Genomic DNA, 23,325 nt, shown 5'->3' with positions numbered 1-23,325 from the left:
TGAACTGTAGCTTCCATAATTTGCCATGTGTTGTGGGAGGGACCCAGTGGGAGATAATTGAATCATGGGGGCGGTTCCCCCATACTGTTCTCTTGGTAGTGAATAAGACTCACAAGATCTGCTGGTTTTATAAGGGGTTTCTGCTTTCACTGGGCTCTCATTCTTCTCTCGTCTGCCACCATGTAAGACATGCCTTTCGCCTTCTGCCATGATTGTGAGGCCTCCCCAGCCACATAGAACCATAACGTGAGTCCATTAAATCTCTTTTTCTTTATGAATTCAACAGCATGACAATAGACTAATACACTAACTCACACACTAACTAATGTGATGGCCGCTTACCTGAGCATACTGCCTTCAGACTCTTCCTGCCAAGATAATTTATGCATCTCTTCAAGAATCTTCTTATTAAACAAATGCTTTGATAACTAATGCTTTCTGACCACGTGCTTGCTCAAAAGCTTTCCATGAAACTCTTGTGCTTGTAGAATGATGTACTCACTCCACAGCCTCTACTGAAAGCTTTCCTAATATGTCCTCAACATGCTATTTTGGTCTTATCACGCATGACTGCAGAAGGAACCATTTATTCTAACATAATTAAAACATTTCTTTACCCTAAAAATGCTCTGTACACCTTTAACTTTTATCCCTGAATTCTTACCATTCTTTCATCTGAAATGTCCAATACCCCCATCAAAATTCTATCAATACTCCTGTCTTCCCCATGTGCCATTCCTGACAACTCTAACTGCAAGTTAGCTCTTCCTCCTCTGGAATTCTTGTAATAATGTTATACGAAGGAACCTTGTCTGGCCAACCAGTCTAAAAACTCCTTGAGAAGAAAGAGTGTGTCTTAAAGCCTCTTTTTATTCTTCATAGCCATAGCGTGGCACCTTGGAATGTAGTAAATGTAGTAAACACTTAAGTATTTGATGTGAGATTTATGATATAAAAGAGAAGATGGTTAATTGCACCTCTAGCCATACAAATTATTTTATTGGATACTTTCAGCTATAATGATTGTCATTCAGTAAAGTAGCAATTTAATGTGACGTTGTCATTCATCCAACAAGCCGGCTTAGATAATTAAATTCAGTTATTTGTTTTTCTTTGCTATGCATAAGAAGTTATTTCAAGTAACTTCAGAGAAGTTACTTGAAATATTCTTAAAACCACTAGAGTACACACCAGTCTGCACATATTTTTTTCACTTTTCTGTCGCTAAATAAACATGTATTTGTATTTTTCTTAATTATAAGCTCCTTGACACCTGAGACAATGTCATAGTTTTATTTTTTGCCAGTGTATGCTCATATATCTTACTTATGTAAGATGCTTGATAAACATTTAATGACTTGAATTTATCTAATTTATATGTATTTAATCCCTTTTAATTTATACCCTAGCAGGAAAACCCATATTAATCCCCTTCACTTAATATTATTTCAAAAGAAACAAAGAGTCAAAACTTTAAACCCAAATGCATTTATTCTTTAGGTACAATCATCACCTTGCTTAACTTCAGCAGACAGCTCAGTAATTTGATATAGCGGTGAGAAGAAGAGGCAGTTTAGGAACAATTTAAGAAAAACACCTCAAGCTATATCTCAGCTTGCAGTTTAAATTTTCAAAGACTTTGGAAATGTATTTCCAAGGAACAGTGACAGTGATATATTTGTCATTTTTTAGATTTTGTTTTGCCAAAGGATAGCAAGACCAGTTCCAGAAAAAGGAATTTAGTTCAGGCTTCTTACAGTCAAGCCCCATCACGTAATAACATTGTTCTTTAAATCTTTAGGTGCTGGAAGATAAAACAATAAAGTATCTTCTAAGAAAAAGTAAAAAATATTTTATTTCAGGAAGGCAGTCTTTGAGTGATTCATGACTTTTCTAACAAAATTTAGCCTTCTTGTAAAGTCTTAAGAATTCTCTAAGCTTCGGTTTTTAACTACTGTGTCCCTATGTGGAAGATGTAGAGTGGAAATAGAGTAATATGACCTTGGGTTTTACGTGCTCTATGTCTCAAAGGATTTGAAAATAAATTTAGATTTTTTTAAGCTATAAGAATAGACAAGGGAAAGGAAATAAGCTTAAACATTTAGAAAAACAGGGCTTAGAAAATCCTAGGGCTTTGTAGGGGCTACTCAATTGTACAAACATAGTGGGAGATGCTCCATATTCTAGAAGACAGCCTGACCTTTCAAAGTAGACATTTCTTAAAAGAAAATAAGCAATTAAAAAAGAAATGTTAGCTTCAGGTGGAAAGTTTCCTAGGAACAAACAATTTTATACGTGAAACCTAAATGTCAGCTGTGGACATGCCCCTTCCACAATTCAAAGCCTACTCCATAGTTCCTGCAAATTCTGCTGGCTCTCTTTCTCATATGTCCCTATGCTGCCATAAACCATTGTTCCTTTGTTCTATAAAGCTCCATAATATTTTAGATGCAAAACACAATCCTTTCATCGTTTCCATAAAAATCCACTTACATCATGCAGTGTATAAATGTTTTGATATTGTTGTTGCATCTCTTGGAGATTTAGAATGGTTTCAAGGAAGGGTCACATCCCAGAGGAAGGCCTTCCACCAGTTCTCAGACTTCCCTGTCTGAGCTCCTCCTCTCCTCCTCTCATTTTTCATCTCCTTTTCCAAATTAACAAGGAATATTTCCCTCTAACTTCCTCAGGGAGGTCCCAGCACCTCCAGACTTCTAGGAGACCCACTATACTCCCTCAAAAAACAAATAAACAAACAAACAAAAACCTTTACCCCACACCTTATCATTGTTTTAATCCCAACACAAATGCTAATCGCTTTCTAAAAAAAAATCACGACTGGGCAAGTTGGCTCACGCCTGTAATCCCAACACTTTGGGAGGCCGAGGCAGGTGGATCACCTGAGGTCAGGAGTTTGAGACCACCCTGGCCAACATCGTGAAACCTCATCTCTACTAAAAATACAAACCACGCCAGGCGTGGTGGTGGACGCCTATAATCCCAAGTACTCAGGAGGCTGAGGCAGGAGAATCCCTTGAACCCAGAAGGTGGAGGTTTTGGTGAGCTGAGATCGTGCCACTGCACTCCAGCCTGAGCAATAGAGTGAGACTCCATCTCAAAAAATAATAATAATAATTACGTGGAAGCTATCAATACAAATATGTTTTCCATTCCCTTACACATATGTACTCTGTCATTTATATTCTGAATTACATTTCTGGTCACTTTGTTCTCCATGAAAAGAGGCGGCCAGAAAATTTCTGCCTTGCATAAAACTAAAACTTGGGTTAATGGCTTTAAATAGAAGCCGTCCCATCCAGATGGGTAACAGGGTTGACAAGCTCCTACTGTGGTTTCCTGACGCAGTAAAGCCACATGGCTTAAAGCTGTGCTCCCACAGATCTATTGAGCTTATCTTTAGCCAGTGTTATTTTTCACCCCAACACTGTACTATTCTCCAAACAACAGCTGTGTGTCTGCCTACTTCGTTTGCCCTCTGGATAAATCTAGCCTTTTAGAATTAGATTAGAGCAGGCCCAGCTGTAGTGGGTGGATAATCATCTGCTTTATGAGTGAGGGGAATTTGAAAAGCCTACTTGTTTTCTCAAATATCATCTATGGAATGATACTATGGTGTCTGACACATTGTTGATGGCTTTTTAGTATTTAAAGTAGGGATATACATTAACACTGGAGCATAATTAGAGGATCTAGATGAAGAATTAGGAAGTGTAATTCTAAGAGAATGAGAATGCTGCCCTCCCAACTTCTCTCTGCTTTCCTAAATTCCGGTAGAGTGTAAGATTCTGCCCAAATACCTCCTACTCTAAGAGGTTTCCCCAGCCTTCACCAGCAGACAATAACTTTTCTTCCTCTGTAACCTGTGAGTACATGCCTTAATAGAAGGAGTCATTCATTATAAATAAGAACTTTCTAACAATTAGAGCTGACCAGTGTTGGCACAAACTACCCTGGGTCTTAATGAACCCCCTGTTCCTGGAACAAATTAAACAAAGGTTTGACAAACAATTGCCCACAATGTGCTGGATAAGAATGGAACTTGATGATTTTTAAGTTCTCCTCTCATGCTGAGTTTCTAGGTACTGCCTTGTGTTTTCTGTTAAAATAAAATACAGCTGTTATGGAACACCTTTAATATTTGCTTTTGCATGTCTTTTATAGAGAGAGACCTTTCATTTATTTTCCATGTTTAGACCACCTTGTACAAAAGAAGTGTTCAAGAAAATGGATGGATTGGACAATGCCAGATGATTTTTGAAGGGGGCTTACGAAAGGGAAGGGAGGACAAGCTGGAGACAATAAAGCAGATAAACAGCAATGCCATGAAGCACCAGATTTCCAGCATTTAGGACCCCAGGAAGCATGGGAGTTCATAGGAGGGACCCTACAACAACTTCATGTTTATTTTACCACTGGGCCTATCCATGTGCTAGAATTTTTGTTGCCACTGCTGAGAAGCATGCAAGACTTGCTCTTATTCTCTTCCTTCTTGTCATAATTCCTGCTTTCTTACTTAAGGAAAGGATTATTTGCAGGAAACATTAAACAAACTGTTTAATAATTGTGGCAAATAGATCCACAAATTCTGTAATTGCTCCATTTGAATGGAGAAGATTTACTAAATGCAGAACGAACCCTAACCACAGATAAAAACAAATGCATCAAACCCATAACTGGGTGCACAAATGTGCAGCATCTACTGGTGATTAAGAGATGGGAGGTGGTTGTACTGCTTTATCCCAAAAAGTATAATCTGTGGACCAAAAGTATTGGCATGACCTGGGGTCTCTTTAAAAATACAGAATCTCAAGTCTTGCCTCAAACCTACTGAACCAGAAACTGCATCTTAATAAGAGCCACAGGTCGCTCATATGCACAGTCAAGTTTGAGAAGCACTAGCATAAAAGGGACCTTGTCCCTTAGGAGCAGGACCTATCAGAATCAGCTAGGAAACAGTTAAATACGCAGTCACTTCTTGGAGAGTCTATTATGCCCACACTAGAGCTTTTGTTACTGATGAGAATGTGGGATAACCTTTCAGGAATCTGGGGAAGAAAAAAGGTTCTTGGCTATAACACTGAAGCCTATTTGTATCTGTTCTACCTGTATTCATGTGGTCAAAAACTTTTTTTTCCAATTTAGCCAGGGAGAGTGGCACGCACTTGTGGTCCCAGCTACTCAGGAAGCTGAAGTGGAAGGATTGCTTGAGCCCAGGAGTTTGAGATCAGCTTGGGTGACATCATGAACCATGCCCCACCCCATCTCTACAAAAAAATATTTAAAAATTAGCGGAGTATGGTGGTTCATGCCTGTGGGCCTAGCTACTCACAGGGGTGAGGCAGGAGGATCACCTGAGCCTGGGAAACTGAGCCTGCAGTGAGCTGTGATCATACCACTGCACTCCAGCCTGGACAACAGAGCAAGACCTTATCTCAAAAAGACAAAATAAAACATGTTTTTGCAATCATTGCCTAAAATTGAAACACACCAGCCATACCTTTTATTTAGGTCACACTGGCAAATTCTTTTTAACTATGGTAGAAATAATGCCACAAATGAAGAAATCTTAAAGACAACCTGTTGATTTCTAGTTTGTATTTAAAAAACCTTAATGAATAAGTTAGAAAGTTTTCAGGATGGGAATATGCTTTGAATTTAGAGTCATATCTGTCATCAAACAAATAGGAGGTGGGCTATGGACAGGGTTATCGTTGTGATAAATATGTAAAGCCTGAATATACTACTTACTTTGAATGCAAAAAGAGGATAACTTAATAAATATATGAGAGTCATAAAGATTACTCTAAAATTTATGTTGCTTCTAGATTAAGTGTTTGGCTAAATATAAAATATTCGGTATTGTAAGACATAGTCTCCAAGTTGACTGAAAAGCCACTTAAAATACATTTTGTCTTTAATAATAATGAACATGCAATTACTTTGGTGACATTAATAGCTTAATGGAAGAAATATCTATTTATAAGCAAGCAATAACTGCATCATATAATTTAATTTAAATTTAGTGAGGGTCTGGCATTCAGGCAAAGGGGAATATTCCTCATTCTGACCTCAAGAACTCTTGATAATAAGGGGAATCACAAAAAAGATTTCCTTAAAAAGGAGAAAATCCTGCCTTTTGCAAACATGGATAAACCTGGAGGACATTAAGCTAAGTGAAATGAGCCAGACACAGAAAGACAAATACTGCATGATCTCAGTTATATGTAGAATCCAAAAACTCATAAAAGTCAAGAGTAGAATGGTGGTTGCCAGGGGCTGGGAGGGGTGTGTTGGCAGAAATGTCTGTCAAAGGGTAAAAAGTTTAGTTATGCAGGATAAATAAGTTTTAGAGATCTAATGTATGCCATACTGGCTATAGTTAATAATACCAGATTGTATACTAGAAATTTGCTAAGAGACCTTAGGTGTTTTCATTAACACTAAAAAAAAAAAAAAGTAATTATATGAGGTAATAAATACGTTAATTAGCTCAATTATGGTAATTATTTCACAGTGTATACAGACATGAAAATGTCTTGCTGTACATCTTAAATATATAACATTTTTATTTGTCAATTGTGCTTTAATAAACCTGGGGAAAAGGAAGTAAGCCAGAAGAAGTCATATCTAGATGAAAGCCAGTTGGTTTCCTAAGTCCCGTTTGTGACGGCATGAGATCCAAAGTTCCAAGGTTGAATCTGAATTTCATCACTGTTTATGTAAGCAAATGATATGAGCTTTTTGATCTTCCTTTTCCTCATCTTTAAAGTGAAGAAATTATCATATGTTAAGTTTCTGTGAGAGTTTTTCTTATGTTTACTGATCATTTGAATTACTTTTATACACTGTATTTTACTTATTTTCTCCCACTGGGTCTTGGTTTTTTCCTTGATGAATTAATAGTATTATGCTATTATGAATAATGTAAATAGTAATTAAAATAAATTTTGTATTTATCTTTTAATTTTATTTTTTACGTAATGAAGTTTTTCATTTTACATGGCCAAATTTTTTTATCTAAGAGTTTTTAATAATTTTTATAAAAGTCATTTTTCAACTCAAGAATAGATATTTTACACTTATTGTCTCCTATTTTTTAATTAATTACAGTTTATGTTTATGTCTTATTTTATTAAAAATTACAAATTGCACATTATAAGTAAAACATAATAACATAACATAAATATTAAAAAGGTAACACACTGTTCATATTTTGGTTTATAACCCTCCAGTCATTTTTCTATGCATATTGTCACTAGATTGAGGTAATACTATATAGAGACTTTTGGGTCCATGTTTTGAATATCATATTATGAGCATTTCCTCTGCCATTAAAATTCTTCATGGCAGACCTGATTTTTAATGCTGCATAACATTCCACTTTTCCTATGTTCCATAATCATTTTCCTATTGTTCTGTTTTTAGGGTGTTTCTCATTTGTGTTATAAATAAACTTAATGAACATTCTTTCATGTGAATCTTTTTACCATATTTCACGTTATTCTTAATATAATTTTTTAAAAATATAATTACTGTATTAAAGAATATAAAAATGTAAGGCTCTTGCTTTTTTGTGCTGTAAACTCAAAATCGAGGTAAACTATACTAATTTAAAATTTCACAAGTATACATGAAGGTCCATTTGCTGCACATCAACAGTGAATATTATCATCCAAAAATACTAACTATCAGGCAAGATCTGTTCTAAATGGGTTTAGAGCATAATGTTTTGACTTTGTATTCCTAGAGACATACTTTAAAGGGAAAAAGAAACTTCTTTAAAACAAACACCATTTTCTGTAACCTTTTTGATGGTACCTGTGGTGTTGTAGGCATTGTATTCCACGACCACTATGTGAGCATATGGTTCAAGGCAAAGGAGTAATTATAATGATGTCCTTAAAAATCAAGATTTTGGACATGGCATAAAGGAGATACAGATATAACATCAATAAATTTTGTAGGCTGTGCGAGATGGCCCATCCCTGTAATTGCAACACTCTGGGAGGCTGAGGCAGGCAGATCACTTGAGCCCAGGAGTTTAAGACCATCCTGGGCACCATGGCGAAAACCCATCTCTACAAAAAATACAAAAATTAGCCAGGTGTAGTGGCATGCACCTGCAGTGCCAGCTACTGAGGAGGCTGAGGTGGGAGGATCCTTTGAGCCCAGGAGGTTGAGGCTGCAGTGAGCAGTGATTACACTACTTCACTCAAGTCTGAATGACGGAGCAAGACCCTCTTCTCAAAAATAAATAAATAAATAAAATACATACATAACATTTGGTAAAATTCCTGTCATCTTAAAATTGAACAGGAAATATGTGTATGAATTCAAAAAATGTTTTATCTCCAAAAATTTAAAAACATATTTCCTTGTTCTATAAACTGCAATGGCTGAGAAACAATGACCAACGCATAATACAATGAACACAGCAATGCCAATATTGTAGTCTCCAAATGCCTTTCCCACTGAAAAGAACCAGGGCTCTTTGGAGAAGTGGTTCCTTGTAGGAGTGGGACAAAAAAGTTACAAGATCAAAATGGAGCATCATTTGATGACAGAAAACAAACAGGCAGAAGTATCAAAATAACTTGCAAGTCATCTTGGAGTGGTCTGTTTCCATTAGTCAAGGATGAGACAATATGAGCATCAAGCAGAATAGTCACACCAGTGGTTTAAAATATGTTTTGTATATGTTTTTAAAACAAAATTTAAAAACTCATTGATTATCCTTAGAGAATTCCAGGGAGCCAATGCATTATCTGAAAACTGGTGGCCGGGCCCAGTGGCTCACACCTGTAATCCCAGCACTTTGGGAGGCTGAGGCGGGTGGATCACCTGAGGTCAGGAGTTGAAGATCAGCCTGGCCAACATGGTGAAACCCCGTCTCAACTAAAAATACAAAAAAAAAATTAGCTGGGCATCGTGGCAGGCGCCTGTAATCCCAGCTACTTCGGGAGGCTGAGGCAGGAGAACTACTTGAACCCATGAGGTGGAGGTTGCAGTGAGCTGAGTTCGCACCACTGCACTCCAGCCTGGGCGACAAAAGCAAAACTCCGCCTAAAAAAAAAAAAAAAAAAAAGGAAAAAGGAAAAAAAGAAAACTGATAAAAGGGTGAAAATCAAGCATTTTTGTAGGCTTTCTTCTAAAAGTTCTACTGCTGGGTAACCGAAGAATTCATGGGAGAAATTTCTCTTTATTAATATATTCTGGATAATAAATGTAAAGAGAATGATAGAATTAAAATATCATCATTGTATGACCCTCTAATGAAATATAAATCTAAGCGACGATCACCAATAGCTCCTAACATCAGAAAAAGAAAAAACTTGATAGTGTTTGTCACCAAAGGAAGATTGCGACTCCACCTATGTAGTAATCTAAAAAGAAAAAATCAAACTTGAATTATCAACCCTCTAAATCTAACTTCCAATCTGTGAGAGATAAAGTAGAAAGGAAACTATAGATTAAAAGAGACTCAAAAGGCATGTTGACCAATTACAATGTATGAATCTTCTTTAGATCCTGATTACAACAAAGAAGTTGAGTGACAGAGTGAAACAATGGGAAAATGTAAACTCTGATTGAATCTTTGAAGATATTAGATAATTATTTGTATTTTTATATGTGAAAATTATATTGTGGTTATGTTTTGTGAAGGACCCCATCTTTTATGCACACTGAAATATTTATAGGTGAAATTATACCTGAGATTTGCTTCAAAATAATCTAGCAAGTAACAAGAGAAGCAGATGAGGGTATAAATGAAACAAGATTGTCCATAAGGTGATAATTGTTGAAACTTGGGAACAGGGACACAGCATATTATTATTAAACTATTCTCTTTCTTTTTGTATATGTTTAAAGTTTTCCATAATATATATGTTTTAAAGAATGAAACATTTTTGGAGTATCTTTTATGAGGGAGGAAGAGGGATTGAGTCTAATTACAACTTTCCAGGGAAGAAATTGCATAGTCTGCCCCTTTTTGGAACATTAAAGAAAAATGTGTGAATTCATAATCTTCTGGTCATTATGCAAGAAATGTTCTCGTGGAACCAGCATCTGTGCCAACTTCATAAAGAATAGTATCATTAAGAGGATGGCATAGCTCTTGCAACCCAAGTGATACTTATTTTCTTGGGTACAAAAATGAAATAGAATACCAAGAACTCTTAAAACTCAACAACAAGAAAACAACCTGATTTTAAAATGGGCCAAACACCATAACAGACACCTCACCAACAAAGGTATACCGATAGCAAGTAAACACATGAGAAGATGATCTATATCATATGTAATCAGAAAAATGCAAATTAAAACAACATTGAGACACCATGATACACCTATTATAATGCCCAAATCTGGAACACTGATAACACCAATTGCTGGTGAGGATGTGGAGCAATAGAAACGCTCATTAGTTGCTGGTGGGAATGCAAAATGGTACAGCCATTTTGGAAAACTGTGGTGGTTTCTTATAAAACTAAATATACCCTTACCATATGACTCAGCAATTGTGATCCTTAGTAATATATTTACCCAAAGGAATTGAAAACTATGTCCATACAGAAACCTGCACACAGGTGTTTGTAGTAGCTTTATTCACAATTGCCAAAGCTTGGAAGCAACCAAGATGTCCATTATAGGTGCAAGGATTAATAAACTGTGGTTCATCCAGACAATGGAATATTATTCAGGGCTAAAAAGAAATGAGCTATCAAGCCATGAAAAGACATGGAGGAAACGTAATTGCAAATTATTAAGTGAAAGAAGACAATCTAAAAAGCTTATATACTGTATGATTTCAAGACTATGCCATCTGGAAAAAGCAAAACTATGGAGATAATAAAAAGAGCAGTGGTTGCCTAGGGTTATTGGGAACGGAGTGATGAGTAGGTGGAGCTCGGAGGACTCTTGAGGCAATGCAACTACTCTGTATGATACTATAATGATGAATATATATTTTTTTACACTTGTTGAAACCCATAGACTGTACAAAAGTAAGTGTGAGCCCTAATGTAAACTATGATCTGTGAGTAGTTATGATGTGTCGGTGTGAGTTTATCATTTATAACAAATGTACCACTCTGATGGGTAATGTTGAAAATTGGGAAGACTACACATATGTGGGGTCAGGAATTATGTGAGAAATCTCTGTCCCTTTCTCCTAAGTTTGCCATGACCCCAAAACTGCTCTAAAAAGGTGAAATGGAAGTAAAAATACCATCTTTGAGGGTTTTCCTTTATTTGCTTTCTGTTGTTTATTTCTTAATATTAAAAATAGATTATTCTAGAATTTAGAAAAAGAAAGCTTATCATGTAACTCTGTTGAAGACTTATAATTATTACCTGCTGTGAATTAAAAAAAATAGTTTGCCAGCATAAAAATGTGACTGAAAGACATACAATGTCCAAATGGGGCACCCAATTGCAAGGTGTAAATAGAAGTCTCTCCTTCATGGGTTCCTTCTGATACTGTGGACAAGTTTCTGTGTAGTCATAATGGCAAGAGAGCTCCCTCCAACACCACACAGGGTGAATCACTATCTTTTTCTTTTTTCACTTTTCTTCTCAGCAGCACCCAGTCCTGGCACTGTTCGCAACACAGTATCCTCGGGATGCATTAACATACACGACTCATTTAGGATCACGGAATCATAGGCTGAAAGATTCTAAGGCTCTGAATCTCTCACAGTGAGAGAAGATTTCAGCATACAAATTATATAGTGTTGAGGTAATTTGCAAGTACACAGTCTCACATTCTTCAATAAACTTGGCACAGGTTTAAAGTCTTAAACCATCTGTTCTTGGATGGCTTCACTTTTATTTCCCTTGGAGGCAGTAGACCTCTCCTTTGGCCTTGACCCAGGGGTCAATGTTCTTTCTTGCTCGGCCTACCATCATCCCAGGCCTCCTCTGAGTTTTACTTCCACAGATTTCCTAGGCCCTTAGAGAGCCAGGGTCCTTTCCAGCCTGGGGCCCAAGTCAAGTTCACTGAGCTCAAATGGAAACTATTCTAGTAGTTCCAAATGCAAGCTGAGAGTTTTCTGACGAACCTTCCTCTGGAGCCTGGGCAACTAACAACACAGTTTACCTGAGCTAAGCATCCTTCCATGATGAATGTGTTTTGGGTTTCTCTTATTTTTTTTTCCTTTCCTTCCTTGTACTTCAAAATTTTACAGAACTCGTAGTCTCCTCTTCTTTATACTTCTGATCACATACACCTGAGGATTCCCCACCAGCAGCCCACATTCCAACTTTGAATCACAGTTTCTTTGAAAATGCCCAACCTCTAAATGCACCATTAGACTTGAAAACTCGGCCTCAACATTGAACCCTTACCATAGACCTTTTGGCTCAGTAAAACATGGAGAATCACATTACTAAACTTAAATGCAGATTTGTGACAGTTGTGTGGGCATATTCCTGGTACCCATCCTGATCTCCTGGGGTCCCCTCTTCAAAGGACTAGCCTTGAGCTGCCTTCTGAGTGCTGAGTGCTGACCGTCTGCACTCGTACTCTTTACAGAGAAGCAGAAGTGCCTGAGACACTACATTCCTGGGGAAACCCACAGCCAAGTACTGACTTGTGTGGGAGTTTAATAGCCCAGTCTTTGCCTCAAAGAGGGACAAATCTGAGACATAATATATATTCCCTGTGGAATCACTGTGAGGCTGAGAATCTACCTGAAATGTCTCCCATTTGTCTTCTTTTGCCTTCTCAGTCCTACTTCTTCACCCAAGAGTACATCCTGAATAAATCACAAATATTAACACATGAATTCTTATCTCAGGGTCAGCTTCTCAGTAACTCAACCTAAGAGTCCATGCCGTCAAAATACCAACATGTAATTACAGTCAATGCCTGGATTCTGCAAAACTGATCATTCTAGATTTACCGAACTTTAGGAGAGAAAGTTTGTACCTCCATTCTAGACAAAAGAAATATATAGAGATAAAATTGTCCCACTGTAATTTTTTACATTGTATTTTCTTTGATGATAGTTTTTTTTTAAAAACTTGCATTCAATTTTCACGTTTTTAAAGAATCAAACTTGATGTATGTTTTTTAGTATAAATTTCAAGAACAAGGAAAGATTTAACTTTTCCATATAATTAGTAGCCTGAATACAGTCTCTTAACCTATAATTAAAGTTTTCTCATGCTACAAACATGTTTTCAAGTACATGAAAATAATATTAATGAACATTTTTTGGTGAGTAAATTTACCTTTATTTTTATAATTTTTCAGAATTATAAACATAGCATATTTTAAACATTTTATACTATGTATAAAAATCTGGAAGGAACTATGCCAAAATATTATATGTTGAGGCTGTTTTTCTATTTTTATATTTTTGAGATTTTCATGAAAATATACTATTTTCATAATGACACATTGTAAATACAATATAGATAATACAATCAAATGAAATAGAAATGTTTAAAAAACCAAAACTGTCTAAAATAATTAAGCTCACATAATTTGTATAGATATTCAGGATATCTCCTACACTAGCTCATTAAAAAAATTCTGGATTCTGGATGTTTATATTTAAAAATTACACACTATGTATCTTCCACCTAGTAGACTGCTAATACTGAATCATAATTCATATTTGCTAAATGATTTTTATGATATAAAATTCTAAAAGAAAAACAAGTTTTATTTAGCTTTGTGTTCATTAGCTGATTAAGCAAAATATTCAATAAGCATCACTAGGATATGAGGGCAGAGTTTTTTGGTGCTCATATTACATGTAGAATTTCAAAATTCATATTTACATGTAAAAAAACACTAAGCAAAAAGGAGTATCTACTTACATAAGCAGATTGAACATTAAACAGAAGATATAAAAGTTTAATATTAGCCATCCTTAAATGCAAACATCAGTACATCAGTGATCTGTGTTTGAGATTTACATTTATTGTCATAATCTGGTTATCATTTTACATGTTTGGTCACTGCTTAAAATATATAGCACAGTTCCAATGAGAGCTTTTAGTCTAGAAGCTGCTTTACACACTGTTGAGTACATTTGATTTTACTTTCAGACACTTCATGCTTCAAATGTGAGCTACTCTTAACCCATTGGAAAGAACATGGAGATTTATAGCTAATTTAAGAAATAGAGGACTCCTACTGAGAAAAGAGTTATGTTCTGACATCAATACTAGACATAAAATGAGGTTATTAGCCAGGCATAGTGGCATGTGCTGTAGTCTCAGTTACTTGGGAGACTGAGGCAGAAGGGTAGCTTGAGCTCAAGAGTTCAAGGCTGTGGTGAGCTATGATTGCACCACACCACTCCAGCCTGGGCATCAGGGTGAGACCTTGTCTCAAAAAATAAAAAGAAGCTTAGTGTTGAGGTAGGCATTTCAGTCATTTGTCAGAAGAATGTTCCTCATTATCCTTCTTTTAGTTTTTTTTCAAATAAGTATGTGACATCTCAATATCAATATTCAAAAGCATTAAAACATCTGAAATAGCAAAATGTCACCAAACCTTAGCTTCTGCTCACTTTTAATTTTGTAATCATTGTCATAACACATTTTTTGATCAGCTGTTCTGTATTGCAATAGCAAAACCATAGAAAGACTCAAATTTTCAGTAACATAAATTAGACATCATATAAGCTTTACAGAAAAAAAAAAGGATGATTTAACATTAGACAGGTTACCATGGCAAGACTCTAGATAGTCTGTCTCAGGGAGTCTGAACAATAAAATAACTGTCAGTATGTAGTGGACCCATATGGATTCAGGCTCAACTGTGACATTCCTTAAAGATCTTTCCAGTTGCATGAGCTTGTGATTATTCATGGAAGACAGTTTTTTGTAGCATCTACAAAATTTGACCTCTGCAACTTTAACTTCATGGAAAAAGTTAGACAAACTTATTTTCCAGGCAATGATTTAAAAAGGACAAATATTTTTGAGGTACTAGATTGTAATGTCTTAAAACGCAAGGCGCAATAAAATAACGTGAGTTTTTTCTTCACTTAACAGGTATTTTTAATTGCTTCAGATAAAAATTACATAATTAAATACACATGGACATTATTGAGATATTTGAAGGGATAGTTAACATTTTATAGCACATATAATTAATGATGTCTTACATGAAGCCAATGCAAGAAGTCAGTGTGAATGACCTTTGAATTGAAAAAAGACAGGCTGAAATGTCTTCAGTAATTATTTTGGCTTGCGTAAAATCTGAAGCAATAAAAGAGGTTCCAAAGTTCTTTTACAGCACCCATAGGACTCAATATACTTTGTATTCAATGAAGTCTTGGGCAAAATTATGACAAATTATTTGTATTAAAATATGAAAACTTATAACATTGTGGTCCTCATGCATAGCCCAACTTTGCCACCTTCATGAAGGAATTACAAATCAAACACTTTTTCTTGGGTTATTTTGGTAATTCTGACTGGGTATACCTAGTCTATGAGAAAAATATAAAGTTTTTTCCTAAGATATTTTAATATGCTTTTTATTTAGCAGTTGATAAATACTCCTTATATTTTTATACCAATTAATCTTTCTTTTGTATTTCTTAGAAATATGAATGAATGCAGCTAGATGGGCCAGAGACAGTGCTAGGCTTTTCACTGTCCATTATTTCTTAACCACACATACGAAACACCTAAGATATTCTTGCTAGTTAAGAGTAGCAGTTTGGTTGAAATCCTAGCAGGATTCATTGCCACAGGGATAACATGTAAAGCACCCAAGGGACGGAAACTTTCTCCCTGCATGTTGAGGCTTTCTAGCTTTTGCTATTTGTTCAAATATAAGCAAGTTAGTTGTGAAATTTAGCTCATCTGTGTCACTGGCCAGTTCCCTTTGCCCTATATCCTCTCTATCACTTAGAGATTCACCCCAGCTGGCTCTTCCAACTCTAGTCCTAGGACTGCCCTTTGTTGTTCTGGCTGCCCAGCAAACTTTTCCACAAAAGGCCAAAACAAATAGCACCATTGATAGACATTACAAAACGGCTATTACTCTGCCAGCAGACTTGCAAACCCTCAGGGGGTCTCCAGGGGTGAACTGAGTCTAACATAAGCCTGGAGCTCTCTGCTGCCAAAGGGCCAATGCTCTTCTCATAAACAAAAGGTGTACCATAATTTCAGGATGACTTTTCTGACTCAGTTATAGATCTTGCCCAAGGCCTAAGTATAAGAGAGGTAAAGACAATGTCCCTCCAAGAGGAGGTGGGTGGGTAAATAAATGACTGCCCAGCCTCATCAGGGTATCAACAGCACTCCAAACACACCTGGCTACACCTGTCCAGTAAAAACCCACTGTACAGTACCTTTAAGTAAGATATACTTTACTAACTAAAAATGGGAAACCATCAGAGGACTCAGAAAAAGAGCTGTGTTTTCAAAAAGCTATTCTGGCTGCTCTGAGGAACATTGGCTGAAGAGGATGAGAATGGGAATGAGGGGACGAGTCCAGAGGCTGTTGGTACAGGGAAAACAAGATGGTGGCTTGGTTTAGAGTGCTGGCATACAGATTATGCCTAGAAGAAACAATGTTTCATATTAGAAAAGTTATATGAAGACCTTCTTTGTGGCAAAAATGACATTGCAGAGCTGGTTACTAAGGCTACTTCTAGTACCCCCAGATACAACTATGTCACCTGCATGCCTATTAGCTAAACTCTCTGTGCCTCAATTTTCTCTTCCATAGAATGGGCAGATAGTAATGCATGAGGTTGTTTTGACAATTAAAAGCATTAATACATGGAAAGCTATTAGAAAAGAGTTTTACACACAAAAATTATGAAAAAAATACCAGCTATTATTATTAACTTTCCATTCTCTATGTTATAAAGTAACAGATGAGATGGCACAAATCAGCCTTTCAAAATTTACATTAAATCATTATGGTATAATGTAGAAAGAAGGCTAATAAGAAGACATCCTTGTTTTACCCCACTGGTAAATATTATATATGATGAGCCAGTCCTTCTGCTTACTCTGGTCTTATGGCACCATGAATGCCTCTTTCAACATAACTCCATTAAACTCACTGCTGATTTCTGCCCACACAGTCATAATACAGAAAGAGTCTTTAAAAGACATGGACAAGATTTTGTTATACCAACAGCTTTTATTTCCTTTCAGGGAGAAGTTAGGGTATTCCTTCCCGTCTCTCCTTGGAATCTCCAAGGAATCTCTGATGGTGCCCATGTCTCCTCTTCACGGTTTCCACTCCTGCTAGGCAGCACGCCTCCCCACAACCTCTTGTACCCAGCAATCACTGGGCCACCGCCATCATGGTTCTAGTTCTCACCTCAGTCCAGTTTGTGGTTTCTGGTAACCACACATTCATCTGATATCCTTCCAGTCCAAGAGAAATTAGAGCTCCCTGAAGTATAATCTCTGGGCTGCTTCACCCACATTGAATTTCTGAATTCCTGATGTATGTCCGGGTTGCCCCATGTTTCACTTCTCTGTTTTTCATCATCTGAGTGATCAATTCTCCATATTTAATTCCTCCTCTTTGAAAGGTTGAGGGTGATTTCCATTTTCCTGGCTAGACATTAAATGCTATTTGGAGAGTTATATTTGTACTGCTGATAATATTTGTAGAGCTGATCAAGTGAAACACATTGGCAAAGATCAGAGCTCACCATTTACAACATTACATAAACATCTAGAAGCAGGAAATCTGTTTTGAGTACTTTACCATGAACTTTCAAAATAACTTTAAATAATGTTTAAATTTTTGTTATAAAGATAATAGCTGCTTATATTTTTTAAAAAATAAGGAAGTTTGAAAAAATAAGACTTTAATTACTATTACTATAACTCTCCTATATTGTCCTTGTGCACATCACAGTAGTGTGGGGACATGGGGGGAAGATGCAGTATTTACATTTAAACTAACTAAATTTCACCCTATTAAACAAGCCATTTAAGATCACACGGACACCAATTTAACATTGAATGAAGATCACAGAACTTGAGAGAGGTAGGAAGGAGGCAATGGGGATTCATTAATCAAGACTCATTTGACCCCTCTTCTATTAACAATGGCAGGGACAGTTACTAAAGAGGAAGACACAAGCTTTGTAATCTGGGAGATTTCTGCTAGCATGGAATAAGAAAAGACAGAGGCAGAGAGCAAAAGAGAGAAGATGAACCCCAGGGGCAGAATGGATGTGCTCCTCTGAAATACACTGAGGCATCCAACTTCATTATTCCACTCTAATTCCTAAATAATTTCTCCTCAAAGACACATCTCTTGAGCTATTTCTTCTTATCCAGGAGCACAGAGCACTGATTGTCCTCTGCCTATGACAAAATCAGGATGCTGCTCATGTGACTAATTAAATCTTGCAAAATTAATTATACTCTTCATGGTAATTGAAGAGACCTCAAAAAAATTTAAAACAAATATTACAGGATCATCCAGTTTGAAATAACTTACCTCAAAAGATATAAAACATTCTGGAATTAGAAAAAATTTGAAGTTTATCACATCTATCATTTAGCCAACCAAAAAGGTCTATATGCCAACTAACAATAACTATGAATTAGTCTATAAGAATCATCATTAAAATGCATTTCTCAATTTCTTTTCATTACTTGCTTTCTTGTTAGTCCGTATCTATTTTATCACCTCCAGATTCCAGGAAAGAATCAGATGACAGCCTTGTCCTCAAAGGAAAGAACTATCCTGAATTGTACAAAGACTACAGACAGCCTTGACTTCTATACTGATAGCCAAAGAAAAGTGAAGCAAACTCACTGCCCTGTTGGTGAGGATGAGTTGGCAGCTCTCTCTTAATGAGTGAAATCCAAGGCCAAATCATTCTGTAGTTTCTAGTTGTATTAGCCTAACTCCCATGGAGCACATTTGGAGAGTTTCATTTTTAAAAAAAAATTTAAATTAACAATATATTTTACAAATGTCTACTGTAGGTTGTTCAAAATCAGAATATATTACAAAAGTCTATCTCAGTTGGAATTTAATAATAAGGCTGGGTGCGGTGGCTCAAGTCTGTAATCCCAGCACTTTGGAAGGCCGAGGTGGGTGGATCACCTGAGGTCAGGAGTTCAAGACCAGCCTGGCCAACATGATGAAACCTTGTTTTTACAAAAATACAAAAATTAGCTAGGCACGATGGCGGGTGGCTGTAATTCCAGCTACTCGGGAGGCTGAGGCGGGAGAATCATTTGAACCCGGGGACGGAGGTTGCAGTGAGCTGAGATGGTGCCATTACATTCCAGCCTGGGTGACAGAGCGAGACTCCATTTCAAAAAATAAAATAAAATAAAATAAAATAATAAAACATCAAAAAGTGTTACAAAATTATAAACAAATTGACAAATACAAAGTTGAGAAAATATATACAGGTGTATGTATGTATATAGAGTGTTAGAAATGTGTAAAATAACCTAGTTTCATTATATTATTCATGCGTCTGAAAAAAAATTATTTGACTGGTTTCCATCTTAATTCCTAAACAAGACATATCTCTTGAGCTCTCTTACCCATGAGCACAGAGCAGTTTGCACACTGTGTATGAGGATACTAAGATGTTACTCTCATGACTTTAATTAAATTTTGTCAAAAATCAATTATAGTTAACCCTTGAATAACACGAGTTTGAACCGCATGGGTTCACTTATACATGGATTTTTTTCTGCCTCCATAATTCTTAGATAGCAAGACCAAGCCCTCCTCTTCTTCCTGCTCCTGTGGCTCCTCAGTGTGAAGACAATGAGGATGAAGCACTTCTTGATGATCTACTTCACCTTAATGAACAGTAAATATATTTTATTTTCCTTATTTTCTCAATAACATTTTCTTTTCTCTAGCCTATTTTATTCCAAGAACAGAGTATATAATGTGTATAACATACAAAATATGTGTTAATTGATTGTTATCAGTAGGACTTCTGATCAACAGTAAGCTGTTAGTAGTTAGGTTCTGGAACAATTAAAAGTTACACATTGATTTTTGACTACACAGTGGGTCAGCACTCCTAATCCCTACATTGCTCAAGGGTCAACTGTATACCAAATAATATTCTCTACTGGAAGGTTCTTTCATCTTTTTCATCTCTCCTTTCCTTCTCTTTCTCCTCTTCTCCTCTTTCATCCCATTCTCTTCCTTTTCCACCTCATCTTTCTTCTTCATATTTCTTTACTTAGCATAAATCTGATCCTTAACACTCGCTCAAGTTTCTATTCCACTACTGGAGTAGAGTCTTTTCACCCAAGAAGAATTTCTGGACTGAAGACCATGCAGCAGCTCTCAGTACCATCAATGTCAGTTTCCTCACATGTGAAATGGTGATAATAATGACTTCCTCATATAGGGTGAGGATTAGAGATTATGTATACAGGATGTTCAGTATGGTCTTGACATGTTAGGAATGCACAATTAAATATAGCTGCTGTTATAATTGGTTGGTTGGTGGACTAGGAATTGAAAGAGTTTAATTTCAATAGGTAAATATTAAATTAACAGAAATTAATAGGAAAAGTAGTGTGTGTTGAGGAAATTTTGCATAGTTTAGCAAGACTGCCATCCATAATTTAAAAAAATGGTAAAGCTAGAAAGGTAGGTTGGAATTGGGGGATAAGGTGTGTGTTGACAGTGGGGAAAGACAGAGCCACGTCAAGGGGTTTGGACGTCATCCAGCAGAAAGTGTGGAACCAGTGAAGGTTTGAACATAGGGTCAAGTGCGAGCTGTGCTTTATTCGGAGGCCACTCTGGCAGCAGCACATAGGATGCTTGGGAGCTAGAGAGAAACCAAAGCAAGGACAGAAGAAGAGAGGGAGCTAATTTATATCCAAGCAAAACATAATAAAAGGCTGAAGCATGATAGTAGCAACAGAACTGAAAAGAGAGATGATTCAGGAGTCATTTTTGAAGCATTAATTACAAAATTCGGCATCCAATAGAATATAGGTCAGGAAAAAATGATGCCAAGGTAGTGAGCTAAACTTTGAGTTTAATGGCAGCATTTCCCAGGGTGGAGTGTGGGCAACAGGCAAAGGAGAAAGAAGACTCATAAAAAATGCGAAAGGAAAGAATGGAGAGGGAAGTTGACAAGAGGGGAGAGTTGGAAAAATACTGGGAATGGAAATGATGATTAATATAAAATAAAAACGGTTATATTCTATGGGGTTGTTTAACCCATAAAAGGAATTTTCTCAGGTAAATTAACGAATCTGTAAAACCTAGATGACTAATCCAGGGTGTGTACTAATTTGGCTATATGGGAGGCACTGCCAATGTACACTTCAGGGCATTTATTTGCTCTTGGAATTACATTAGCATAGAAATAGTCACAAAATATGCAAAAAGGTTTCTGAAGGAAATTCCCACTCCTTAGTTTTTCTGCTCTGATTAGGATACAAAATTATCCATCCGGAAATATTTGGGCACAGTTCACCCTTCCTCGAGGCAGAAGGATGAGTTACCTCTTGGTGCCTCTTGCAATGCTCAGATCGTGTGACCAAGGGCTCTGGGCTCAGTTTCAGCAGTTAACGGTCACAGTGGAAACCCAACACTAAAGCAGGATGGAGAATCACTGCCAGAATCAAGGTACTTTGTCACTTTGAGAACAGAGTAAGGAACATAAGCAGTCTATTGACAAAGTTGTTTACTTGTCATTTGCAGCACCAGACATTTAAAACTAGGCAGGAAACACCTTTGAAAAATGATAATCCCAAAAGTCTAGAATTAATAGAGTGCTTTCATCTGCATTTCTGGGATTTTTGGTCATTTGGATTTTGGCACCAAATTATCTAAATGCATTCTCAGGGTGACAAAGAGGAACAATTACATTCTAGAATTTTCTTTCTTTTTTTTTTTTTTGAGATGGAGTCTCGCACTGTCACCCAGACTGGTGTGCAGTGGTGATCTCGGCTTGTTACAACTTTCGCCTCCCAGGTTTAAGCGATTCTCCTGCCTCAGTCTCCCGAGTAGCTGGGATTACAGGTGCCTGCCACCACGCCTGGCTAATTTTTTGTATTTTTAGTAGAGACAGGGTTTAACTATGTTGGCTAGGCTGGTCTCGAACTCCTGACCTCATGATCTGCCCGCCTCGGCCTCTCAAAGTGCTGGGATTACAGGCGTGAGCCACTGCATCTGGCCTAGAATCTTATTTTCAAATAATTATTCTTAAAATGCCTTTAGAGAAAGCTTTTATACAAATACTTTTTTTCAGTAATTAATCAGTATTATTTTAAGTAAAATATTTCAGTAAAATGTCCACTCATTTTAAGCCTCAGAAACCTCTTTTTAAAATGTTATGTTTTCTTTCAGTACTTTGGTTTACCTTACACTAATCATTTCTCCTCTAAATAAAGTCACAAGGATTTATTATAGCAATTAATTTTGTACTTGTTCTGCCTAAGGCACTCAATTAGCATTGATGTAAAAAGACACAATTTTATTATGCTAAATTATCTTCCATATAATATGTGATTAGGACTAAATAGTGTCAGAAGTCAAAGTGGCTATAAATAAATTCATATTAGAGGGCTGAATGAATGAACATCATGTTTTTCTCATCTTTTGGAATTTTATTATCTGTGAGGTTGCAAGATCCCATGAACGTATGACACCTTAGAAGCAGTAAAAGTGCTAAGTGGGGCATATAAGGATATTCATAAATAGCCTTATAATAGCAAAGGCCTCTTAGTGGTGTATCCTCACGTTGGCAGCTATCTGAAATAACACTAACCAGTTCTCTTTCCTCCTTCAGCTTCATGGAAGTATTCTGCTAAGTCCTTGAATCTCACTCTGAGATTTCCAACAGCTGAAGTAATAATGTCTTAAATGTATATAATGTATATAGGACTTTCCTTGTAGAGTTCACTGGCATAAGTACCAATAAAAGTAACAGTATGTATCTGTTATAGTATATCCATAGTCTATAACCACATTCCCATAACCACATATTTTATAGACTTTAAAGGTAGGTGTTAAGTCAAGGTCATGCAGTTAGAAATTAATTTTTTTAACACTAAGTCTAGTGTTCCATTTTTTACCCTATTTTTATTAACTTAGAAGTCACACTCAGCATGTATTATAATGTTAAAGTTTGCAAAACACAGGTTAGTGTCTGAATCAAGATACCATGCCTTCCAAGCAGCTTGCTTAATAAACCTATTTGCTCAGAACCTAACGCCAACTTAAAAGAATTCAAAGAACTTGGATTAGGTTGCTTTTAATAGTTCCCATTATGACTTACTAAATTAAATTACAAATTGAAATGCAGCTGAAATAACTCTGTAACTAGGGTTTTCTTTTTCTTTTTC

The sequence above is a fragment of the Pongo abelii genome, chromosome 11 (assembly GCF_028885655.2).
Source record: "Pongo abelii isolate AG06213 chromosome 11, NHGRI_mPonAbe1-v2.0_pri, whole genome shotgun sequence".
In the NCBI taxonomy this organism is placed as follows: domain Eukaryota; kingdom Metazoa; phylum Chordata; class Mammalia; order Primates; family Hominidae; genus Pongo; species Pongo abelii.
The sequence above is the reverse complement of the archived record's forward strand: the minus strand, read 5'-3'. Positions refer to the sequence as shown.